The sequence below is a fragment of the Hordeum vulgare genome, chromosome 4H, assembly GCF_904849725.1.
Source record: "Hordeum vulgare subsp. vulgare chromosome 4H, MorexV3_pseudomolecules_assembly, whole genome shotgun sequence".
Classification (NCBI taxonomy): Eukaryota; Viridiplantae; Streptophyta; class Magnoliopsida; order Poales; family Poaceae; genus Hordeum; species Hordeum vulgare.
The window spans coordinates 2,715,837-2,721,449 of record NC_058521.1 but is presented as its reverse complement, the minus strand read 5'-3'; the positions used below and the strand labels follow the sequence as shown (position 1 = coordinate 2,721,449).

General features: G+C 45.4%; 1 pseudogene; it reads right to left on the bottom strand.

The window, feature by feature from the left end:
- Window positions 1-550: 550 nt before the first annotated feature.
- On the bottom strand, window positions 551-4,173 carry LOC123448274 (annotated as a pseudogene).
- Between the last annotated feature and the right edge of the window lie 1,440 nt (window positions 4,174-5,613).

Genomic DNA, 5,613 nt, shown 5'->3' with positions numbered 1-5,613 from the left:
CTGCAAGGAGTCTCCATGATACAGCAATGATGAACAAGTCTGCCAAACAGTAAATGATTTGGCTACCAAATTTTCTATTCACTACAGCGAGGAAACCACCACCACAATGTAATAACTCTGCTACAACGAAGAAATTGATGCTGCAATTCAAAGAGGAAAAACTAATCAGGGGGAGAGAGAGGAATAAGAGGAGGGATTAACAGAGGAGCGAGACATGGAAAAGAGTGGATCCTGACTATTGTGTCCACGGGGTCTAGATCGATGCCTCCATGTATTGAACAGATCAGCCTAAGAGGGAAGAGATGCGGCATGGGAGGGAAAGTCGTCAGGGGCTGTACGTGTCGCCAGGCATCGGTGAGAGCCGTTGGCGGCATCGTCACCAGGACGCCGTATCGCAGGAGAAGACCCCGTCAAGGGCAGGGAAATTGTAGCGACCTCCATTTCCCGTTTTTGTGTTTATCGTCCTGTAGAAGAAAGGAAAGTCCTTTTATTTTCCATGTAGACACATTTAGTTTTCTTGATTATGAAAATTCATGGCGCCTTCTTACTGCTACATCTGTGAAATATCGTTGTTATACTGATCTATCCATCCATGTATGATCTCAACTTCCAGCCTCCTTTGTTCTACAAGCCAGTTTGGATCATCCTTCGTTGCAGATCTCAAGTCCAAATGATGGCCCCCCTGAATATCACGCAACCATGTGTAAATAAGTTTGGAATACTTTTGACCTCGCATATTTTCTGCAACTTCATGTTTACCTTTCTCCGTGACAAGAGCAATGATGTTGTATGATATGTTCTTGAGGACCCTGGTAGCAGTTTGGAAAGAAGACTATTTATTATTGTTTACTATGGTAAAAATTGCTAGCTAAATGGTTGAAAGTATCAACATGAATAAATCAGATGGTGAGAAATCTTTTACTCCTACCCGCCTCCACTCCATGGGTCTCGCATCACGTTGAAGAAGATGATGTTGCTCCCAAACCCCTTGAGAACCTTGTCAATTTTCTGTAGTGGGTTGTCCAGCGCAGTACCAGGCGAGCACATGCCACCCAAAGAAATGCTGCTACTGACGGTTCGTATGTAAACACTGAAAATCTGAAAAAAAAACTTACATGGCCACCATATTCAGAAGTGATCCAGTCTATTCTCGTACGAACTCCATAGCCCACGAGGCAGTTGTCGGAACTCTTCTCGTAACTGAAGTTGTATGGTGGGAACATACTCTCCTTCGACACTATCATTGGCATGACCATCTCTGTACAGGCCTGCACAAGAGTTTGTTTCAGAAAACACATATGTGATGTTCTCAGTCTTCATGTGTTATCAGTAGTTCAGTACACCACATACACATGTACTCCCTCCGTTCCAAAATATAAGACCTTTTAGAGATTTCACTAGAAGACTACATACGGAGCAAAATGAGTGAATGTACACTCTAAAATATGTCTGTATACATCCGTATATAGTTTATAGTGCAATCTCTAAAAGGTCTTATATTTAGAAACGGAGGGAGTATGTGATTCAGGCTTGTACCTGCCAGCTCCATCCTTCGAAGCCATGAGGGTCACCGCCACCCCCCACATGGAAGCATTTCTGGTCGCCTGTGTAATTGTAGTACACGCTCGCCGTAGCGAAAGCCTTGTCGATGACATCCGCTCCCGCGGGAAAAGAATCAATGATCTTGCACATCTGCAGAAATGTCAGGAGAATTACATGCAAAGCAGAGGAATAGAAAGAACAAGACCTCTTTTTGCATGACTCAGTTTGGTAACTCCGAAACACATGTTACTCTCATTCATTTGATGTAATGCAGGCGAGAGTAATAGTTGTAAATTAGATTACGAGCGGCTAACCTCCTTGACTGGGTAAGCAAGCAGATTCATCAAGAAATTTGCTAGGATTGGATAGTCCATCATGGCTGTGTGGATGAATGTTGTCTGTAGCCAGCTGCTCAGCGAAGAAATGAACTGCACGGTCCTAAGATTCAAAGGATAAAGCAACGCCATGAACTAGTGTAATTGTTGTCGATTCGCTCAAAGTATCAAATCCTTCATTAGCTTACAACTCCCGTTAGCTTGGAAAGATTAGATGTACATATCCATCGATTTATCATTGAACTTAATGTACCTTCTTTGGGGCTATAATAACTCTGTTGTTGTTGATGATCCTAGTCGCCCGCATGCACTCAATCCAGCGTCCTGCATGCTGCAATTCAAAGAGGAAAAACTAATCAGGGGGAGAGAGAGGAATAAGAGAAGGGATTAACAAAGAAGGGAGACATGGAAGAGAGTGGATCCAGACTATTGTGTCCACGGGGTCTAGATCGATGCCTCCATGTATTGAACAGATCAGCCTAAGAGGGAAGAGATGTAGCATGGGAGGGAAAGCCGTCAGGGGCCGTACGTGTCGCCAACAAGCCCGTCACACTTTGCAATATTTCACTATAGACAAAAAAGTTCATTAGGGAATATGTTTCAAGTGCAGACATGTATGACCATCTGAAACATGTTCCAATTGCAATAAGAACCTGAGTCTTCACATGCCAAAGGTGACAACAACTTCAGTAGTTCATATTCCAAGGATGAGACCATCTAGGTAGGGAAAGGCAGATGTATATCCTGATGCTTTGCCAACCTGATAAAAGAATTAGCTTTGCATACACATATATGCAAGTGCACGCATGGGAACTATTGAATGTAGTCTGTGTGTGAGTGGACCTATGAGAGGCAAGAACATGTTAAAATATCATAGAAGCACCAATCATTATCCCTAGCAGCAATTACAAAATAATTCTGAGTGGCATCATGCACATTAATAGATTTGACCGAAAATTTTAAAATAAAATAAATTGAATTAAAAAACATGATTTGGTCAAAATATAAAATGAGGTCCAAATGACAGAAACTCTAGAAATAAAATATTACTAACAATGGTGCAAATATAGGGGCATATTGACATATAACAACGGAACATCAGTCAACTGTAACATGTCAACAGCCAATAGTGCAATGAGCAAGAAAACTTGAAGGAATGTGTCTTTTGTGTGAATATTGTTTTAAGGATAGCTAGTACCATCACAAAATATGTTACTGTAGAACTTCTGTCTCATTTTTATTTATTTATTATTTATTGCGTTGAGTAGTAAATCAGAACAGAAAAAGCAAACGCTTGCCAAGATTATCATTTCTCTGAATTTTCTCCAATCTAATACAACTATCATTTATTTGAATGTTCTCCAATCTAATACGACTATCATTTTCTCTGAATGTTCTCCAAACTAACACGATACAGAGAAAATACCATAGAATAGAATGATCAATATGCTTGTAACAATAGTACCCGCTATCCTTAAATCATACTTCTAAAGATAGGAAAATATCCTCAACCTCAAGCATAATGGTTTGCTTAGCAAAAGCTAGATCAACCTTAATGGTCAATACTAATCCCAGTAGTATGATGTTTCAACGAGTGGATGGAGATGCAGTTTCCCTCCTTACTACTGGCCAAATCCGAACGGCATGCTATTCTTGCAAAAAGGTCTGCCAAAACTTGAATTGCTGAAACTGAGATGGAAAGCTGTATATTTAGTTATTCGAAGAACATATGAACCTAACTTAGCTTCAAATTTCTCAAAAATTAAGCATACCTTGTTCTACAGGCTACATACTAATATACAGAAGCTAAAGACATTACGCGAGCCTTTGAGTCGACTGGCCAAAAAAGCGGAGGCGTGTCGCTGCAGCCAGGTAGTTCCACCAGCTCGACGTCCTCATCATTGTTGTGCTCCTCTTCGTAGAATTCTTCAATGAATATGGCATCATCGGTGTCGCCGCTAGGAGGGTGGTGGTGCCAAAGGAAAGGAGCGGAGGCGTATCGCTGCAGCCAGGTAGTTCCACTGCTTGCTTTGTATGAAAAAAATAAACAAGTGGGAACATATTCAGATTTCACAATACAATAAGTTTGAGGCTGTCCGGAGGCCAACTAACGATCCGAAATTCCTGGAGAGACATCCTGGGGCGATTCTGAGGCGACAGGAGGGGTGTGCCGTGAGATGGGCTCCCCGCCGGCCGGCAGGGGACTTGGCCTCGTCGGCGGACGATTCTGGGCGCTGCCTGACGACGACAAAGACCTACACAACACACCAGCGGCTTCTCCAACCCCTTCCGACATCGTATGCGAATCCATTCTGGTGGGATGCTCTGAGGAGCAGGTCGCAGAATCCATAGATGGTTTCCTCCCTCATTCCAATCCTGCCTGGGAAGGGCTGACGGCTAATGACGAAGACAGGGTCGAGGTGCTCCGACGCGTCGTTCACCGGCGAACGTCGACGAACGCGGTAAGACCATGGAAGGGACCTCTATCGAAGGTACGTCTTCCGGCTCTTACGTTAGCAGATTTTTTTCATTCTTGTAAACAAGCACCGGTCAGGAAACCACGTCGACCGGCGGCGGAATCTCGACCGACGGCACATGATTCAGCCAAAACGGATCTTGGGATTCGTGAGGCTAAGGAGTCCCGTTTGAATTCGATTCTATGCCAACATGGGCTGGACTCTAAACCTGTTGACTTGCAAGCGCCTGGGTATATGGCCCAGTACGTTGCGCAAATACATAAGATTCTGGAGTCTCCTGGTACAACTCTTACCGAGATTGAGGAGGATACCGACGTGGTCAAGGAAGGTCCATTGTCGGCTGATTCTCCTCCAGATTATAAAGACCGTGGGGTACGATCGGGAATAACTGGAGGGAGCAAGGCGATTCCAGGGTTCCCGTCACGGTCTGGTACAGCTAGGAGTATTCCTGCGTTGGCTACAATGGCGGCGAGGCAAGCTGTGCCGTCTGCGCCTGCGGCAAGTGCGTCCGCTGGGACTGCGCCTGCGGTGACTGCACCTGCGACGGCAGGTCCTGCTGTTGGGGTAGCTGCTACAGCGGTGGCTGGCGCGCGGGAGATTAACCAACCTAAGCTGCCTGCTGGTCAGGGACGCGGGTCTGCTGGTGCTGGAAGAGGTGGTCCTGGAGCTAATAATCGCGGTGGCGGAGGTGGATTTCATGGACACAGAGGGTATGCAAACCATTGGAACGATTTTGCCGGTGGATCAGGTGGTGGTCGGTCCAATTGGATGGCCGGAGGAGGTCCTAGGGGAGGAGCCAATCAATGGCATCGTCCCTTCCAGCCACCCCAAGGCAACTTTGTGGAAGGAGCCCGTGGATCTAATTTCCGGCTAAGAGGCGGGGGCGGAGTACGCAATTGTGGGCGGAACAATTCTGGGCCGATATGGAAGGAAGTCACCCAAGAGGACGGGGGGAAGATGGCACCCCGCCCACACAACAAATAACGACGGAGGACAGGGAAGTAGCGCGAGCCAACAAGGCGGCTCGCAAAAAAGAAAAATTGACATGTTATAGATGTGGGATACCCGGACACTTCGTTGTGGATTGTACCACGGATTTGTGTGATATCTGTCAAAAGCCTGGGCATATTGATGAGGCATGCCCATTACTTTTAGCTCCAAAGCCTGTCATGAGCATCTATGGGGTTTGCCATAGCAAACTGATGTTTTTTGAGACACCGGGTTCCACTTCAGTTCTAACTCCACCTCGGCTAGAGAGC